Source organism: Nycticebus coucang, chromosome 12 (genome assembly GCF_027406575.1).
Source record: "Nycticebus coucang isolate mNycCou1 chromosome 12, mNycCou1.pri, whole genome shotgun sequence".
Taxonomy (NCBI): domain Eukaryota; kingdom Metazoa; phylum Chordata; class Mammalia; order Primates; family Lorisidae; genus Nycticebus; species Nycticebus coucang.
Window position 1 is genome coordinate 58,710,015 of NC_069791.1, and position 21,018 is coordinate 58,731,032.

Genomic DNA, 21,018 nt, shown 5'->3' on the forward strand with positions numbered 1-21,018 from the left:
CTGTTCCCTCACCTCTACTTTTGAAATTGCACTTCCTGAAAATAGAATAGCACACGAGATTTTGCCTGAAGTTCTAGGTTCTGGGGCACCCAGGTACAGCAGACACCACAGCTGCTCTGCTAGTTATCCCATTAGCTCTCACCACAATAGAGCACCCTGGCCTGATTTCCAAATGCCAGCATCGGGATCTCTCTCCCAGAGAGCCACCTTTGCTACCCAAAGCCTGTTTTGCACCTGTTCACAGCAAGCCAGAAGTGTCAGAGAACTGAGGTCCCCTGGGAGCAGCCCTCACAGAGTGACTGATGGGAGCTGACATTTAAACACCCCAGATTTCTTATCTTTTCTTGGGATACTACCAAGCCATGAGCTCTACACAAGCTCCAAAGTTCACAGTGGAATTAGGTTTGGCTGCCTACTGTGGTAACTGGATTGATAAAGCACATTTTGCTCACTGCCTGTCCTTTCCCGTCTCATTATCCCTCTCTTCTACAAGTTCTCTAGCAGTCATCTCCAAATAAACTTTCACTTGGAGGTAGAAAGGGGAGAGGGGACAAAAGATACCTTCTCAATGGAGAAATCCGGCAGATACCACCTTAATGAAGTAATCAAACCTAATGTCACCAGTGATAGCCACGTCATGTGCTTCCTGGTGGATGTTCTGAAAAGGTCCCAGCATCACTCAGATAATATTTCTACCAATCCAATACTGAGAAAATAAACAAGTTCAAATCTACAAGGCAATTAGTCTGGACTCTTTGAAAATGTCAACATCTCAAAAAACATAAGGGCTTATGAACTCTTCTACGTGAAAAGGGACTAAAGGGACATGATACTAGTGCACCAGGTGGTCCTTGATGAAATTTCAAATTGGGAGAAACAAGCTATAAAAGACATTATTAAGACATGGGAGAAATCTCCTGATGGACTGGATCTGAGATGAGGGTACTATATCATTGATAAACTTATTAGTGTGTATTAGTGTGATATTTACATCACGGTTATGAGAATTACCTTAATACTAGATGTATGATGAAGTACTGATGTGTCATATTTTCTGCAGCTTATTCTCAATTCATTCAATTTATGAAGAATGTGTGTCTGTGTGTTTATGTGTGGGTGTAAAGAGAAGACAAAGAGACAAAGCAAAAGTAACACAGTTATGAATCAAGGCAAAGGATATGCAGACATTCATGCTATAATTTTTCTGAAGGCTTCAAATCTTTCAAAATAAATTGTCAGGAAAGACTTCCTGCATATCCAAGGTTTTGGCAGCTACATAAATCCAACATCCTAACACACCCTCCAAAAACGATACAAACAAGAACAAAGAAAACCATATATATTCTATATCTTTTCAACATTAGAACACTGAAAATACAAGCTTCAAATTACCTGTAAGTACAAAAACAAACATCAATTTCTGATATAGATATTTTTCAAACTCTCATCCCACTCTTTTAAGGAGGGCAAGGTGGGACCCAGGTGGGAAGGGAAACACAGAAGGAAGAGGATGGAGAGCCTAAGATGGAACTTAGATCACTCCCTACAAAAGAAACTCCACACTAAGTATAAAAATACTGGCAAAGAGTTCTGATAGATTGGGGGTACGGAGGGGTGCAGAGTTTAATGAGGCAGTCTTGAAAAGTTTCTGGAGACAAAAGGACAAAATGGAATGAAAAGGTACCCCTTGAAAACTGTGCTGTGCTCATGCCTGTAATCCTAGCCCTCTAGGAGGCTGAGGCAGGTGGATCGCTTGAGCTTAGTCACAGGGTCTCACTCTGTCACAGAGGCTAGAGTACTAGAGTGCGATGGCTACCTCAAACTCCTGGGCTTAAGCCATTCTCCTGGCTCCCAAGTAGCTGGACTACTGGCATGCACCACGATGCCCAGCTAGTTTTTTTTTTTTTTTTTTTTGTAGAGACAGAGTCTCACTGTACCGCCCTCGGGTAGAGTGCCGTGGCGTCACACGGCTCACAGCAACCTCTAACTCTTGGGCTTACGCGATTCTCTTGCCTCAGCCTCCCGAGCAGCTGGGACTACAGGCGCCCGCCACAACGCCCGGCTATTTTTTGGTTGCAGTTTGGCCGGGGCTGGGTTTGAACCTGCCACCCTCGGCATATGGGGCCGGCGCCCTACTCACTGAGCCACAGGCGCCGCCCCCCAGCTAGTTTTTTCTACTTTTAGTAGAGAAGAAGTCTTACTCTTGCTCAGACTAGTCTCAGATACCTGGCCTCAAGCAATCCTCCTGCCTCAGCCTCCCAGAAGGCTAGGATTACAGATATGAACCACCACTCCCAGGGACAGAATATTTTTTTAAACAATGGCCCCAAATATCCCAAATTGGTTGATAAAAATTTATAGATTTAAGAAGTTACACAAACCTCAAGCTGTATCAATAAAAAGATAATTACACCTAGACACACCATATGCAAACTACTGAATATCAAAGGAGAAAAATTTTGAAAGCAGCTGGAGAAAAATGACCCATTATAGACAGAGTCATGAATTACAGAAATAATGGCTCCATCTTATAATAAAGGTAAAAAGCATACCTAGGAATAAATTTAACAAAAGATGTGTAAGACTTCCAGACTGAAAACTAAAACAGAACGTGAGCTCAAGAGTTTAAGGCTATGGCTCGGTGCCTGTACCACAGTAGTTATGGTGCCAGCCACATACACCCAAAGTTGGTGGGTTTGAACCCAGCCCAGGCCAGCTAAAACAACGACAACTACAACAACGAAAAAAAGCCAGGTGTTGTGGCAGGCGCCTGTAGTCCCAGCTACTTGGGAGGCTGAGGCAACAGAATCACTCAAGCCCAAGAATTGGAGGTTGCTATGAGCTGTGAAACAATGGCACTCTACCAAGGACAACATAGTGGGACTCAGTCTCAAAAAAAAAAAAAAAAAAGAGTTCAAACCAGCCTAAGCAAGAGTGAGACCCCCATCTCTACCAAATAGAAAAATTAGCTGGGCGTTGTGGTGGGCACCTATAGTCCCAGCTACTGGGGAGGCTGAGGCAGGAGAATCACTTGAACCCAGGAGTCTGAGGTTGCTGTGAGCTATGATGTTGCCATGGTGCTCTAGCCTGAAGCAACAGAGACTCTGTCTCAATAAAAAGAGAGAAAGTCAATAGTCAATCACTAAGGAAAGACACCCAGGATATAAGCCAGGAAAAAGTGCTCAACATCTTTAGTAAGCAAGTGCTAAAATTAAAACCCTAAGGACATATCACTGTATATGCCCAGAGTAACTAAAAATAAAAAGACTGACAACACCAAGAGTTGGCAAGGATATAAAGCAACTGGAACTCTCATACATGTTGGCAGGAAAAGCAGCTGATAAAACCGCTCAGCTGCTAACTCAGGCTGCTAACACATGCTACACTCCATGAAAAAGGAAGGACTCTAAAGACTGAGCCACAGGCCCAGAAAGTGGAGTAGCAAAGGATGAATCTCAGGCCCTACACCTTACTGGCTCTTTACATTTCTTCAGTATCAGTCAGATAGATGTCTGTGCTTGGCAATTCATTTCCTTAGTGTTGTCTATGATGAGAAGTTTAAAATTTTGATGTCAAATATATCCCTGTTTTATGTATTTATTTATTTTTTGAGACAGAGTCTCACTCTGTCACGCTGGCATGGTGTCATCACAGCTCACAGCAACCTCAAACTCTTGGGCTTGAGCAATCTTGCCTCAGCCTCCTAAGTAGCCGAGACTACAGAGTGCACCACAACACCTGGCTAGCTTTTCTATTTTAAGTAGAAATGGGGGGGGTCTCACTCTTGCTCCTGAAATCCTGAGCTCAAGCAATCCACCAGCCTCAGCCTACTAGGATTACAGGCGTTAGCCACCACACCTCGCCCATTTTTTTTAGGGTTATTGTTTTCTAAATTTTACCCAGGAAATCTTTGTGTACCTCTAGGACATATAGATTTTCCTCTAGAATTTACAGTTTTCTGATTTTGAAAATAAGTCTAATCGCTTTAGAAATTAAACATGTATCTATCATGTGACCCCAGAATTCTTCTGATATTTTCTCAGAAGAAATAAAAACATGACCAAAAGAGAGGGTGGGAAGTAAAGAACCTGGGCTAGGATAGTGGCTATGAGCAAGAAATGGGTGAATATGAGAAATTAAGACGGTAAACAAGACTGGCAAAGATATTTTTATTCTCTTCCATTTTCTTATCACCTAAAAGCATATCTAATTACATGTGGGGGAAGGAAGAAAGGAATAAGAGGAAATAAGGCATGTTAATAAGGTAAATTTTCTTTTTTCATATTGTATGTATATTGTCTCTTCTCATTCTTTTTTCTTAAGAGACCAGGACTTACTCTGTTACCCAGGCTGGAGTACAGTGGTGCAATCATAGCTATGACCTTGAACTCCTGGGCTCAAGTGATCCTCCCACCTCAACCTCCCAAGAAGCTGCAACTACTGTTGTGCATCACATCTGGCTAGTTTTTTTTTTTTTTTTTTTTTTTTAAGAGATGGGGTCTCCATACATTACCCAGGCTGGTCTCAAACTTCTGGCCTCAAGCAATCCTCTCACCCCAGGCTCCCAAAGCAGTTAAGATTATAGGCATGGGTCACTGCACCTAACCCTCTCATCTCATCTTCTTTTTTTTATTTTTTGAGACAGAGTCTCAAGTTGTGGCCCTCGGTAGAGTGCCATGACATCACAGCAACCTCCAACTCTTGGGCTTAAGTAATTCTCTTGCCTCAGCCTCCCAAGTAGCTGGGACTATAGGCGCTCGCCACAACACTGGCTATTTTTTGGTTGTAGTTGTCATTGTTGTTTGGCGGGCCTGGGCTGGATTTGAACCCGCCAGCTCTGGTGTATGTGGCTGGCGCCCTAGCTGCTTGAGCTACAGGCACTGAGCCTCATCTTATCTTTATTAAAGACAGACCAGGGTATGATCACAAAGGGTTATATAAGCCACCCTAAAAATCTTGAAACTTGACTCGGTGCCTATGGCTCAAGTGGCTAAAGCACCAGCCACATACACCTCAGCTGGTGGGTTCAAATCCAGCCCGGGCCTACCAAACAACAATGATGACTGCAACCAAAAAATAGCCAGGCGTTGTGGCAGGCACCTGTAATCCCAGCTATTTGGGAGGCAGAGGCAGGAGAATCACTTAAGCCCAGGAGTTAGAGGTTGCTGTGAGCTGTAATGCCATGGCACTCTACCCAGGGTGACAGCTTGAGGCTCTGTCTCAAAAAAAAGAGAAAATCTTGAAACTTTATTCTCTAAGTCTTGAGAAAGTATTGGAAAATTTTAAGCCGAGAATGATTATATTTCTGCCTCAGAAAGCTCTTTGTTGACACTGAGTAACTGATGGAGTGATCATTTAGGAAGCGATCTTCTGACAGTCCAGATGGGAAATGATAAAGGCTCAACTAAAACAATGGGAATGTAGAGAAAGAAGGGACTCCAGATATTTATAACAGGAAGCAGACCTGACAAGACAGTGATGGGAAAGATTCTGATTGTGAAGATCAAGAACAGCCTGATGATCAAGATCAAACAGCAAGTTTCTTTTTTTTTTTTAGCAAGTTTCTTTTATTTTCATTTCTGTACATATTGATGTAATGTTTGTGACACTTTAAAAAATGGTAGCAACAGAGTAGAAAAAAGAACTTTTTAAGTTAAATCTCAAAATGTTATTTCCTTTGAAACCTTATATACCTCACAACATTCTAAATAGAATAAATCCTCTATTCCCATAGCATTTTAGACATACTTCAAACCATGTATCACTATGATCACTTTTTGACTGCACTACCACACTCAGCCATTTGAGAACAGAGGGGCTCTAATTACAGATTCCCCAATTCTTAGCATAGTCTCCACCTGACACACAGCATGAAGAGCATTTTAGCCTCATCTTGGTTTTTCTCTACATCACTTGACGGTACATTAAAAACAAATGGCCAGCGGGGCGTGGTAGCTTACACCTGTAATCCTAGCACTTGGGAGGCAAAGGTGGGAGGATTGCTCACAGGTTCCAGACCAGCCTGAGACAGAGTGAGACCTCACCTCTAAAAAAAAGTAGTGGGATGTTGTGGTGGGTGCTACTACTTGGGAGGCTGAGACAAGAGAATCACTTGAGCCCAAGAGTTTGAGGTTGCTGTGAGCTGTGATGCCGTAACACTCTATAGGGGGCAACAAAGTGAGACTCTGTCTCAAAATAAATAAATAGCCGTAGAGCCAGGCACAGTGGCTCATGCCTGTAATTCCAGCACTTGGGAGGCTGAGGTGAATAGACTGCCTGAGCTCACAGGTTCAAGACCAGCCTGAGCAAGAGTGAGACTCCGTCTCTAAAAAACAGCCAGACAGAACAGTACCAGTGGCTCAAGGAGTAGGGTGCCGGCCCCATGTAACTAGGGTGGCGGGTTCAAACCTGGCTGCAGCCAAAACTACAAAAAAAAAAGCTGGGCATTGTGGCGGGTACCTGTAATCCTAGCTACTTGGGAGGCTGAGGCAGAAGATTGTTTGAACCCAAGAGTTTGTGGTTGCTGTGAACTATGATGCCACAGCACTCTATCAAGGGTGACAAAATGAGACTCTGTCTCAAAAAAAAAAAAAAATTCCATAAGCAAAAAACAATGTTGAAAGTTGTAGAGACTGAAAAATATTCACACTAAAGTTTTCTGTTCTTGAAAACTGGTTATGCAGTCAATTCTTATTATTCACTATGAACACTGAATTAACAAGCACTGAAGCACTGCTCCTAAAGGAAATAGAGGATTATACAACAGGCCAATACCTAACCTATTTTATGTATTCTGTTTAAAGATATCGTATTTAATATATATTATTGATTCTGGGAGACTGAGGCAGGTAGATTGCTTGACCTCAGGAGTTCAAGACCAGCCTGAGCAAAAGTGAGATCCTCGTCTCTACTAAAAATAGAAGAACTGAGGCAAGAAGATGGGAACCTAAGAGTTGGAGGTTGCTGTGAGATACTGATGCCATGGCACTCTACCTAGGTCAACAGCTTGAGACTCCATCTCCAAAAAAAAAATTAACACTTCACTCACATAGCCGGGTGTTGTGGCAGGTGCCTGTAGTCCCAGCTACTAGGGAGGCTGAGGCAAAAGAATCGCGTAAGCCCAAGAGTTTGAGGTTGCTGTGAGCTGTGACATCACAGCACTCTACTGAGGGTGACAAAGTTAGACTCTGTCTCAAAAAAAAAACAAAAAACACTTAACTCACAGCCAACAGTATTCCCACAGTTACCTAAAAGAAGCTTATCTTTTCTTGGTAAGGCACACCACTGACTTCTTGCACTTACACATCACTTCAGCACTATGCTTGATTATAACATCAAAATCACCAACAAAAAACATAAAAACATGGCACTAAGTACAAGCCAAAAGGACACTTATGAACAGTTTTTCTCTAAAAGCTAGGTGAGTTAGATTTTTTTAAGACACTCATCTGCCACTACACCCAGTTTTCATTATGAAAGGTCTTGGTGTACATTAAACAACCACCTCTGATAGCTTTCTGCTTCCCTGAAAGACCTGCACACACACTTCTCTGCTTGTTACCACCACAATTAACAGTCTGATAGGTAAGGCAAGGAGCATAGAGGACTTTAAAACAACACACTCCCCTAAAAGATACCAGAACTGAGGCCATTGAAATGCCTGACCTAACCCAAGTCAAATGCTGGTTTCTGAGAACTTAGTTTTCAAATGTTTGTGCCTTGGATTATAAGTACTGTGGAGGAATAGACCTTGAAAGGTCTAGAAAGCCATTAGTGTCCACCAACTAATGAAGAAATAAAATGTGCAACAACCATTATTTTTCGGTTATTAAAAAAAAATGAAGTTCTGTTACATGCTACAACACAGATGGACAAACCCCTTGAAAACATTACACTAAATGAAATAAGCCAGACACAAAGAACAAATATTGTATGATTCTACTTACATAAAATACAGGCAGTCCCCCGGGTTATGAACGAGACAGGTTCTGAAGGTTTTTAATTTGTATGTAAGTTGGAACACTTACATTTACCCATTATCTGTAATAGCCTCCATTCACAAGTGCAGGTCATAGGTCAGTTGGATGTTTACAACTGGGGACTTACTGTAATAGCCTGTTTGTAAGTATGAATTGTGCTTAAGTAGGAGGTTTGTAACCTGGGGACTGCCTGCAGAGTACCAAGACAGGAAAATTAACAGAAAAGAAAGAAGTAGATTACTGGTGCTGGTATTAGGGGAAAATAACCCGCTAATAGGGTTTAAAAAGGTTTCTTCTAAGGGTGATGAAAATTTCTTTATCTTTGGGAATTAGATAAAGGCGGTGTTTGCACAGCCTTGTGAATACCTTGCATATATAAATGCAATTAAATTGCATTTATAAATTGCATATTAAATCCGAACATTTCTTTTTAGACAGTGTCCTTTCACAGCAACCTCAAACTCCTGGGTTGAAGGGATCCTCCTGCCTCAGCATGCCCAGGGGCTGGGACTACGGGCGCCCACCACCACGCCGAGGTAAGTTTTCTATTTTAAGGAGACACCGTGTCTCGCTGTTGCTTAGGCTGGTCTCGAACTCCTGAGCTCAAGTGATCCTCCTGCCTCGACCTCCCAGAGTGCTGGGATTACAGGCGTGAGCCACAGCGCCCCACCTATATCCCAATTTTTAAAAAAGGTCTAGAAAGTCCGAATATGTGGCTAACCTAAGCGTTAAATTCCTTTTACATCTATCATTCCTTCCCAACCACACCCTCTCCTTCCAACCCATTCAACTACTGACACAAGCTTCAAAAATTTCATTCCTATCAACAGGCAGCACAAAGTGTCCTGGGCTGCGCAGGAAACCGCCCCAAGGACCATGCACCGCCTTCAGCCGGCAGCGGGGCTCAGTGCGGTGCGCTCCGGGTGTGGTCAAGCTTCCGGTAGCCCATCCCTCCTGAGCAAACTCTCCGGAAGCCCTGACCAGAACCTCTCATTGAACAGGCCTTTGGACTCAACATTTCTATGCTGAGACCTGGCAGAAAGAGCTCAACCGCCGCCCCAGGTGCTTGATTCAAAATTTCAAAGGCGGCGTGCCCCGCCTAACACCCAACCGGAATCACCCAACAGGGACCCGTCCTCCGGCCCACTTACGCGCCTCGGGGAGCGCGCGGTGCACGCAGGGAGCTCCGTCTAGCTATAAAACAAGTGAAAGGGAGCTTAGCTAGAGGCCGCGCAGAGGAGTCTGGGAAGGAAAGTGCAAGGGGCCCTGGGAAGAAGGGCCTAACCCACGGCCGGAACTTTAAGGTGTGGAGGACAGCAGGAAGAGCCGTAAATCAAGTCGAAAGGGAGAAGAACCGCAAAGCAATCTGTCGGAAGCCGTAAAGTAAGCTGGAAGGGCGAAGTGGACTTCCAAGTTCTGAGTCGCTTTCTCCGCCCTTGCTTTACGCCCCTTCTGCCGCCAATTTCCCTTCAGCTGCCTCCCACTCGGTGACCGCCCAGGGCTTCGCTGCCCCCTGGCGGGCCTGGCGAGCTCTCCTCCGGGCGGCTTCATCCTCTGTGCCGGCTGGTCGCGCACCATCTTACGCATGCCCAGTACCCAGTTAGGATACGGGGAGGGACCCACCTAGTACCTTTCCGCGCACACTCGGGATATTGCGGGGGGAGGAGCGGGTAATAGTTTTAAGTCTTGGTAATAATGAATACGGGAGCGTTCTTTATAGATTCTAGCCCAGGCCGAAACAGTGTGGACACATTTGTTCACGAAGCCCCGTTCCTCTTCTGGCACAGCTGCACACATCCACTCATCACCTGATGGCGTCTTAGATTAGTGAAGACCGAGGGAAATAAGTAAGTGGGGACTTGGGGGCAGGGAGGACTTTAGAATGTCCCCTGGAATTAACTTTTCCTCGGACTAGGCGACAACTACGCGTCCTGTTAGCTATGCTCAAGAAAAGGATTTAAAAGTTTAAATCACCACAACCCCAAATTAAATACTAAGAACGCCAACAAAATCTCTTATGTTTTCAAATCGTTTCAGTAAACCCCTTTAACCAGACGGTTCATTATTCAGGCAGTAATACTCCAGGGCCCATTATTACCTGTATGACTACTTACTTTGCCCAGTAACACCATGGAAAGCTGAGTAAAAGTTTTCGAGACAGACCCAATGTATAAATAACTTATTATTTTTGGTAGAGGTGGTATTTCAAATCAGGCAAGAAAGGAATGTTTATTTTTAAAGGGGTGCCTGAAAATTATTTGAAGTAAAAGGTTAATCCTTAATAAAATATTCACCAAAATAAATTACAGTAAAATTCAAAAGTGAAATGTTAAAACACACAGAGAGATACACAAAACAAAGTAAAAAACATAGATGAATATCTGATGTCACAGTGGAAAAGGGCCTTCCTGGTATAAAAGTTGAGAAATAAGTCATAAAGGAGATGACAGATACATAAAACCTTTTAAACTTCCATAAGTTAAAGCTTTAAAAGTAAACCAAAAAGGTAAATATCATTATCATGTTTGATAAAGGAGTTCATATATAAAAAGTTTAAACAACCCAGGGGTGGCTCTGTGGCTCAAAGGAGTAGGGCACCAGCCCCATATGCCGGAGGTGGCGGGTTCAAACCCAGCCCCAGCCAAAAAAGAAAAAAAAAAAGTTTAAACAACCCAATAAGAAAGATTAAAACATCAATAAAGAAAGTCCAACCTCGGGTGGTGCCTGTGGCTCAAGGAGTAGGGTGCCGGTCCCATAAGCTAGAGGAGGTGGGTTCAAACCCAGCCCCGGCCAAAAACCACAAAAAAAAAAAAAGAAAGTCCAGCCTCTAACAAACAGGCATTCCAGCAAGAGAGAATAAGCAAACACCAGAAAATGGGACTTTAATGGAGGTGCCTCAAAAAAAACTACAAACAGAACTACCTTAACCATATGATCCAAAAAGCACAGTACTGGGGCATTTATCCACAAAAAAGAAACTAATATGTGCAAGAGACATTTGCTCCCTCATGTTTATTGCTGCACTAATCACAATAGCCAAGACTTGGGGTCAATCTAGGTATATAACAACAGATGACTATATAAAGAAAATGTGGAATATGTACACAATGGCATACCTTTTAACCAGAAAAAAGAATGAAATCCTGTCATTTATGGCAACATGGATGTAATGAGAGGACATTATGTTAAAGAAAATTAAGTGAGACAGAAAGTTAAAGCACTGCCATATTTTTATTCATATGTAGAAGTTAAAAATGTTGATCTCATAGAAGTAAAAGGTAGCACAAAGTATATTAGTGCCTGGAAGGGGTGGAGGAAGAAGGAAATAGGGAGACATTTGTTAAAAGATAGGAAATTGCAGCCAGATAGGAATAAGTTCTGCTCTGTAGAACTATGTGATGATTATAGTTAAAACAGTAGGTAATTGGGCAGCGCCTGTGGCTCAATGAGCAGGGCACCGGCCCCATATACCCACCGTGGTGAGTTTGGAACCAGCCCTGGCCAAATTGCAACCAAAAGATAGTCAGGCGTTGTGGCGGGCACCTGTGGTCCCAGCTGCTCTGGAGGCTGAGGCAAGAGAATCGCCTAGACCAAGGAGTTGGAGGTTGTCATGAGCTGTGATGCTATGGCACTCTACTGAGGGTGATAAAGTGAGACTCTGTCTCTAAAAAAAAAAAAAAAAAAAAAGCAATAGTAGGTAATGTCAAATAGCTAGAAGGAAGATACGTTCCCAACACAAAGAAATGATGGCTATGCTAATTCCTCTGATTGGATCACTATACATTAAATGTACCAAACATCACTGTATCCCCCATAAATATGCACAATTATTATGTGTCAATTAAAAAATAAAATGAAATTTTAAAAAAGGAAAACTCCAGGAAGAATTTAACAAAGAGAAAACACCAAAACAACATTTCAGAACTGAAAGATGTGGGTTTTCATATTGAAAGTTCCCAACCAAGGCTGAGTATGATAAATTGAAAAGTAGCTATACTGAGAGGTAGAGAAAGCATCTAAATGAAAATATCTAAAATGAAAACAAAAGGTATCATTACATGCTTTTTACATCCACAGTATCAGGATACATAGAATGTATCAAGAGTTGGAATGGCACTGGATGTCCCCAGTGTAGCAACAGAAGCTAAAACGCATTAAAGCAATACTTTCAAAATCTAAGGGGAAAAAAGAAAAAACTTCCAGTCTAGAATTTGATATCCAACTTGTTAATAAAATGAGAGAAAAAGTAAATGATTAACTTGCCCATCTTTTCTCAGAAAGTTACTGTCGATGGAAAAGAAGCTATGCTCTGTAGAATAAAGAGCGTTATTCTGAGTCAGATTTAAGGACCACGACTTGGAGTAACACCCAAGAAACCTTGACCAAGTAGATTTGGTAGTAGTAGAGTTACAGTTTGGTTTTATACATTTTAAGGGACAGGAACTATAGGTAAAGTCATAAATCAATATGAGGAAGGGATACATTAGTTTGTTCCCCAAAAGTGGGACATCTCAAAGTAAGGGCCCGCTTGTTGCAGGTGGATTTAAAGCTTCTTTGGCTAATAATGGGCTGAAAGAGTTATGCTCTGTCTAATAGAGCTTTTTGTTTATTTTTTTGAGACAGAGTTTCACTTTGTCACTTTGCTGTGGTGTCACAGCTCACAGCAACCTCCAACTCTTGGGTTTAAATGATTCTCTTGCCTCAGCCTCCCAAACAGCTGGGACTACAGGTGCCCCCCACAACACCCGGCTATTTTTAGAGATGAGGTCTTGATGTGGCTCAGGCTGGTCTCAAACCTGTGAGCTCAGGCAGTCTACCTGCCTCAGCCTCCCAAGTGCTGGGATTACAGGCGTGAGCCACTGCTCCTGGCCTGGGGGGACACTTTAGTATCATACAAATATTCTGCTTGTCTTCGAAAGTTTCTCTTAAATTTAGCATCCATGGTAATACTTGCTTCATTCAATCTTTACAACGATGGTTGCTAAATGATAATTTCCAGAGTAACATTTTCTTGTCATTTGCCAGTTGGCTCTGTCCTTCTACTACAAGAGACCTCCCTTTCCCCTTTATTTATCTGTCTTTTTTTGGGAAGGGCTCATTAATTCTTCTCAATAAAGTTTTCCCATATATCCTAAAAGTCAGATGATGTATTAGCACTCCTTACTCTCCCCTTGTAGAGATTCCATCTGAAGTTCTTCATCCTCCTTGCCACTATGAACTGACAATCTTCTAGCCAATAGCTGCCTTCCTGAGATTTTCACTTTTTTTTTTCCTTGAGACAGTCTCACTCTGTCACCCTGGGTAGAGGAAAGAAAGGGAAGGGAAGGAGGGGAGGGGAGGGGAAAAGAAAAAGGAAAGGAAGGAAGGAAAGAAAAGAAGAAAGAAAGAGTCTCCCCATGAACTTAGAAGTTACAAAGGGGAGAAAACAATAATTATACATTGGATAAACCTTGACTAGGTGATCAAAATTAATACTATGAGCCAGGTACAGTGTCTGATGCCTGTAATCCTACCACTTTGGGAGGTTGAGGCTGGAGGATTGCTTGAGACCATGAGTTAGAGACCAGCCTGAGCAACAGAGTGAGACTGTCTCTACAAAAAATAAAATAATTAGCCAGGAGTGGTGGCACATGCATGTAGTCCCAGTTACTGGGGAGGCTGAAGCAAGAAGATCACTTGAGCCCAAGAGTTTGAGGTTGCAGTGAACTGTGATGATGTCACTGCAGACTCTGTGAATGAATGAAGAAAAGAAAACCACTATTAGTGAGAAAGAACAGGTAGACATTGTGTATCTTCAGAAGTGATATCCTGAGGGCACAATATCACCTACGTGGCATTCCAACTGAGATTGCATAACCTCAGTCTAATCACAAAGAAACATCAGACAAATATAAATGATATTTTAAAACCCGAACACTCCAATGACAAGTAATGATACCAAAGCAGTAATAAAAGGAAGACTGCTGTGTTCTTCACCCCTGCCCTTTCCATGTAAGGAAAAAAAAACAGTATATTAGGGGCAGGGGTGAAGAACACAGCAAACACAGCAGTCTTCAAAAATGTCACTGCCACATTTGTTGATTTGTATACATTGAACCATCCTTTCATCCTTGGGATAAATCCCATTTTATCATAGTGAATGATCTTTTTAATGTGTTATTGAATTCAGTTTGCTAATTTTTTTTTTTTTTTTGAGACAAAGTCTCACTTTGTCACCCTCAGTAGAATGCCGTGGTGTCATAGCTTGCAGCAACCTCAAATTCTTGGGCTCAAGCGATTCTCTTGCCTCAGCCTACTGGTTGGTCTCAAGTAGGTGAGCTTGGGCCATCCACCCACCTCAGGCTCCCAGAGTGCTAAGATTACAGGTGTGAGCCACCGCACCCAGCCTCAAATTATGAACTTTTTTTCTTTTAATTAGAATCTCCCTCTATCACCCAGGCTGGAGTACAATGCCATAATCATAGCTGTCTGCAGCCTCCTACTCCTGATGTCAAGCAGTCTTCCCACCTCAGCCTCCTAAGTAGCTGGAGCTATAAGCAGGTACCACCATGCCTGCCTAATATTTTTGTTGAGACGGGGTCTCACTATGTTGCCCAAGCTGGTCTTGAATTCCTAGCCTCAAGCAATTCTCCCACGTTAGCCTCCTAAAGCACTAGGATTATAGGCATAAGTCACTATGCTTAGCCTGTTTATTAAAAAAAAAAAAAAAAACAACTTTGTTTCATTAATCTTTTGTATTGTTCCTTCAGTCTCAATTTCATTTATTTTTGCTCCAATATTTTTTTCCTTCTGCTAATTTTGGGTTGGGTTTGTGATTGCTTTCCTACTTCTTTTGGTACATCATTAGCTTGTATCATTTCAATAACGCTGATAAAACATTCCATAAAATTCAACATACTTTCATGATAAAAACTTTCAACAGTATGGTTATAGAAGAAACATACTTCAACATGATAAAGGTGATAAAGGCCATACATGACAAACCCACACACAACTAATATACTGAACAGGGAAAAATTGAAAGCCTTTAGATTCTGGAACAAGACAAGGATGCCCACATTCACCATTCTTATTCAATATAGCGTTTGAAGTCCCAGCCAGAGCAATTTGGCAAGAGAAAGAAATAAAGGACATCCAAATTGGAAAATAGATTATTTTTGTTAGTAGATGATACAGTCTTATATTTAGAAAAACCTAGACTCCCCCAAAAAACTCTTTAGAACTGATAACAAATGCAGTACAGTTGCAGGATACAAAATCAATATGCAAAAATCATCTGGGCATGGTGGCTCACGCCTATAATCCTAGCACTCTGGGAGGCCGAGGCAGGTGGATTGCCTGAGCTCACAGGTTCACGACCAGCCTGAGCCAGAGTGAGACTTCTTCTGTAAAAATAGCCAGGCATTATTGCAGGTTGCTATAGTCTTCAGGGGTCTTCAAACTTTTTAAATGGGGCCAATTCACTGTCCCTCAGACCACTGGAGGGCTGGACTATAGTTAAAAAAAAAAAAAAAAAACTATGAACAAATTCCTGTGCATACTGCACATATCTTAATTTTAAAGTAAAAAAACAAAATGGGAACAAATACAATCACACTGCCTCATGTGGCTTGCGGGTCGCAGTTTGAGGACCTCTGGAGCTACTCGGGAGGCTGAGGCAAGAGAATCACCTGAGCCCAAGGGTTTGAGGTTGCTGTGAGCTGTGATGCCATGGCACTCTACTGAGGGCAACAAAGTGAGACTCTGCCTCAAAAAGAAAAAATCAGTAATATTTCTGAACACTAACAGTGATTAATCTGAAAAAGAAATCAAGAAATCAATCCCATTTATAATAGCTACCAAAAAAACCCACCTAGGAATAAATTTTAGCAAAGAAGTGAAAGATCTCTACAGATAAAACTATAAAACACTGATGAAAGAAATTGAAAAGGGAGTGGTGCCTGTGGCTCAAAGGAGTAGGGCGCTGGCCCCATATGCCAGAGGTGGTGGGTTCAAGCCCGGCCCCAGCCAAAAACTGCAAAAAAAAAAAAAAAGAAAAAAGAAAGAAATTGAAAAGGGCACCAAAAACTGGAATGATGTCCAACACTCATGGATAGAAAGAAGTAATATTGTAATATTGTTAAAATGTTCATAGTACCCAAAGTGATTTATAGATTCAATGCAATTCCTATCAAAATACCAGTGACAATTCTTAAAAGAAATAGAAAAAACGGGTGGCGCCTGTGGCTCAGTGAGAAGGGCGCCGGCCCCATATGCTGAGGGTGGTAGGTTCAAACCCAGCCCCGGCCAAACTGCAACAAAAAAATAGCCGGGCGTTGTGGCGGGCGCCTGTAGTCCCAGCTACTCGGGAGGCTGAGGCAGGAGAATCGCCTAAGCCCAGGAGTTGGAGGTTGCTGTGAGCTGTGTGATGCCACGGCACTCTACCAAGGGCAATAAAGTGAAACTCTGTCTCTACAAAAAAAAAAAAAAAGAAATAGAAAAACAATTCTAAAATGTGTAGGAAACCACAAAAGCCCTAAATAGCTAAAGCAATCCTGAGCAGAAATAACAAAACTAGAGGCGTCACACTACCTGATTTCAAGTTATACTACAAAGCTAGTACCAAAATAGCATTATACTGGCATAAAAACAAGCAATAGACCAGATTAGAGAACCCAGAAATGAATTCACACAATTAAGCCAATTGATTTTTGAAAAAGGGACCAAGAATACATCGAAGAAAGAATAGTCTTTTATAAATGGTGCTGGGAAAATTGGATAGCAATATGCAGAAGAATGAAACTAGATCCCCATCATTTGGCAAAAATGAATTCAAAATGGATTAAAGACTTAAATGTAAAACCTGAAACTATGAAACAAAATAAAACATTGCAGAAATGCTACAGGACATTAGTCTGGGCAAAGATTTTTTAGGTATGACTTCAAAAGCACAGTCAATAAAAATAAAAATAGAATTACATCAGGCTACACCTATAAAGCTTCTGCACAGCAAAGGAAACAATTAACAAAATGAAGAGATAACCTACAGAATGGGAGAAAATATTTGCACACCATCCATCCAACAAGGGATAAATAACCAGAATCTATAAAAAACCCAAACAATTCTATAGCAAGAAAAGAAGTAACCAAATTAAAAAAGAGCAGAGTACCTGAAAGGCATTTCTCAAAAGAAGACATACCAATGGCTAACAAATTTGTAAAAAAAAGGCTCAACATTGAGTCCGGTTCTGCTGCCTCTCCTACCCCTGCAGGTTCCTGCAAACAGGAAGTCACTGACTGGAACAGATGCCATCCTGACTGACTTCTAAAGAATCCAGTTATGAGAAGGAGAAGCCCAGAAAAGGAAAGAAAAGCATTCATAAATGGCTGTGCCTGAGAACCCTTTGACATTCAGGGATGTGGCCATAGAATTCTCTCAGGAGGAGTGGACGTGCCTGGACCCTGCTCAGCAGACTTTATACAGGGACGTGATGTTGGAGAACTATAGGAACCTGCTCTCTCTGGGTATCTCTTCTATATGTGTAATAAATGAATTGCCACCTGAAGAGGGTGGTAGTATAGAAGAAATATCCCCCATCATGATGTTGGAAAGGAATGAAAACCATAACATTGAAGACTTTTGCTTTAGGGAAAGCCAGAAGAATATACATAAGTTTGAGTGTCAGTGGAGAGATGATGAAAGACATTGCAGTGGAGTCCGTATGACCCCTCAGGGAAATCTCACTGGAAAAAGAGATCAACATGATAGAAAGGATTCAGGAAACAAGGTTGTTAATAATCAGCTGGGATTGAACACCCAGTCACATCTACCAGAACTGCAGCTATTTAAGATTGAAGAGAAAATTTATGAATGTCATCCCATTCATAAATTTCTTGGTTTCCCCATCCCACAGAATTCCTTCTACTATGAAACCCAACCTTTCTCATGAACATGAGTATGAACTTACGGATTTATTATTCCCACAAAGACAGAAACCACAGATAGTGACAGAACATCACAAACGTACGGAGTGGGAGAAGTCCTTTAATAAAGGGTTACATATCAATATTGATCAAATAATGCATGAGGAAGAGAATCGATTTAAATGTGATATATGTGCTAAGGTGTTCAATAAAAAAATCAAGCCTTGGAAGTCATGAAACATTCCACACTGTAAAGAAAACTTACAAGTGTAATGAATGTGGCAAGGTCTTCAATTACATTTCATGGCTTGCAGGGCATCAGAAAATCCACACTGGAGAGAAACTTTACAAATGTAATGAATGTGGAAAGGTATTCCGTGACTGTGCAGGACTTGCACAACATGCCAGAATTCACACTGGAGAAAAACATTACAAATGTAACAAATGTGGCAACATGTTCAGTCGGAAATCATTCCTAACACATCACTGGAGGATTCATACTGGAGAGAAACCTTACAAATGTAATGAATGTGGCAAAATGTTCAGTAGCAAGTCATCCCTAGAAAGCACTGGAGGATTCCTGGTGAGAGAAACCTTACAGATGTTATGAACGTGGAAAGGTCTTAAGTCACAATTCACGCCTTGCATGACATCTAATAATTCATACTGGTGAGAAGCCTTATAAATGTAATGAATATGGCAAGGTGTTCAGTCACAATACACCTTGCAAATCATTGGAAAATTCATACTGGAGAAAAACCTTACAGAAGTGATGAATATGGCAAGATCTTCAGTCAAAATTTGTATCTTATGTATAATTGGAGAATTCTTACTGGAGAGAAACCTTATAAATGTAAGGTTGGAAAGGTTTTTATTCCAAACTCACGCTTAGCACATCATCATCAGAGAGTTCCTACTACAAAGAGACCTTACAAATGTAACGAGTCTGGTCATTACCTTTAGTGTTCTCCATGACTAGAGAAACCTTTCAAATCTAATAAAAAAAACATGCATGGCAAGGTTTTCAGTGACAATTCCTACCTTGAACATCATCAAAGATTTCATTCTGGAGAAACAACTTATTAATAGGACAATGTGATTAATGTAGAAAGGTATTTTCTGAGAATTAAAGCTTTGGAGCACATTAAGTAATTCACACTAGAAGGAAGCTTTCCAAGTGTGAGGAATGCAGCAAAGTCTTTAGTTGTCGTGTAAAGATTAACCATCAGTTAATCCATGTAAGAGGGCAAACTTTCAAATGTATTCAATGGCAGACATTAGGTATAATTGTGACGTGAGTTTTTTGAACATTCATTTGGGGTTTTTTTGTTTGTTTTTAAGATAGAAAGTATGTCACTATGTCGCCCTCAGTACAGTGCTGTGGCCTCACTGCTCAAGCAACATCAAACTCTTGGGCTTAAGCAATTCTCTTGCTTCAGTCTCCCAAGTAGCTGGGACTACACGTGCCCTGCTATTTTTTGTTGTTGTTGTTGTTGTTGCCATTGTTGTTCAGCAGGCCAGGGCCAAGTTCAAACCTGCCTGCCCTGGTGTATGTAGCCGGCGCCCTAACCACTGAGCTACGGGTGCTGTGCCTTTTTGAACATTACTTGGTGGAGTCAAACCTCAGGAGCACAGAAAGTTGTTTAGGGTACATTCACTTCTCAAATACATGAGAGAACCAAAACAGAAGAGATATAATTGAAATCTCATGTATGTGGCAAGGTCTTCTGCCACAGTTGACACTAAGCTTAGACATCATGAGAGAATTCCTACTTGAATGAAACCTTATAAGTACAATGAGGGTTTTAAGCCCTTTATTATGAATTCAAGTATGAATTGACACAGGAAGTTCATAGTAAAGGGTATTCATGTAATTGTATGTAACAGAGATATTATCCTGGCCTCAAACATACTGAGTCTAAAGAAATTTATCTTTGGTGAAACCATGCAAATATATGGTGTGTGCTTAGGCTTTTGAAAGGTGTTGAACATCAGAGTGATCATACTGGAGAGCAGCTACACAAACGTAGTGACTACATCAAGCCGTTTAGTCATGAGAGGTTCATACTAGATAGAAAGCAAGACAAATGTAGTGAACACAGAAAGTTTGCTAATGTAATGTGCATCCTTAGGATTCATTAAAGAACTTATACTCAAAAAAAAATGCTCAACATCACTAATCACTAGGGAAATACAAATTAAAACTACAATAAGATATCTCCTCATACCAGTTAGAATGGTTACTAACAAAAAGATTAAAAATAATGAGTGTTGGCAAAGGTGTGGAGAAAAGGGAACCCTTTTACATTGTCGGTGGGAATGTACATTAGTACAGCAATTATGAAAAACAGTACGGAGGTTTCTCAACAAACTAAAAATAGAACTACAATATGACCCAGCAATCCTACTGCTGGTAATATGTGTATAAACGAAAAAAAAGAAAGAAAATCAGTATAACAAAGAGATTATCTGTGCTGCCATGTTTATTGCAGCACTATTCACAATATTCGGGATATGAAATCAAGTGTCCCTCAACAAATAAAATGTGGCACATATACACATTAGAATATTATTTAGCCATAAAAAAATGAAATCCTGTCATTTCAGCAACATGGATAGAACTGGAGGTCATTACATCAAGTGAAATAAGCTAGGAACAGAGGTATTAAATGCTCTCTTATGTGAGAGCTAAAAAACTTGGTAGGTGGCAGTGGCTGGGAAAGGGAGATGGGAGAGAGGGATGAAATTTGTTAAGGAGTACAAAAGTGCAGTTAAATAGAAGGTATAAATTACAGTACTTGATAGTTCAGTAGGGAAATTATAGTTAATAATTTATTGCATATTTCAAAATAGCTAGAAGGGGAAGAATTCTAATATTCTCAGCACAAAGAGAAGATAAATGTTTGAGGTGATAGATATTTCAATTATCCTGATTTGATCATTACACATTGTATATAGGTATCAAAAATATCACATGTACCCTAAAAACATGCACAACTAGTGTATAGCAATTCTAAAAATTGTGAGAAAAATCTTTGAATGGCCGCTGAGGTGTCCTTTGTGTCTCCTGGTATATGCCTTCAATACCACCATTCTGATAATTTATCAAGTTGTCTCACAATGAGAGAATCAGACT

At 41.1% G+C, this 21,018-nt stretch overlaps 2 protein-coding genes across 4 annotated transcripts in view; one reads left to right on the forward strand and one right to left on the reverse strand.

Annotated features, from left to right (window-relative positions):
- Nucleotides 1-9,240, reverse strand: part of RAD52 (RAD52 homolog, DNA repair protein) — a 30,297-nt gene extending 21,057 nt beyond the window's left edge. For 2 of the 3 annotated variants that reach the window (XM_053557138.1, XM_053557134.1), the window contains exon 1: nt 9,131-9,240. The gene's annotated coding sequence lies outside the window, so the exon portion shown is untranslated. The remainder of the gene's footprint in view (nt 1-9,130) is intronic. The other variant, XM_053557136.1, reaches the window with a different exon arrangement.
- Nucleotides 9,241-9,619: 379 nt separating this feature from the next.
- The window catches only part of ERC1 (ELKS/RAB6-interacting/CAST family member 1), a 663,469-nt gene continuing 652,070 nt past the window's right edge, over nt 9,620-21,018 (forward strand). Inside the window, exon 1 of the mRNA XM_053557122.1 lies at nt 9,620-9,826. The gene's annotated coding sequence lies outside the window, so the exon portion shown is untranslated. The remainder of the gene's footprint in view (nt 9,827-21,018) is intronic.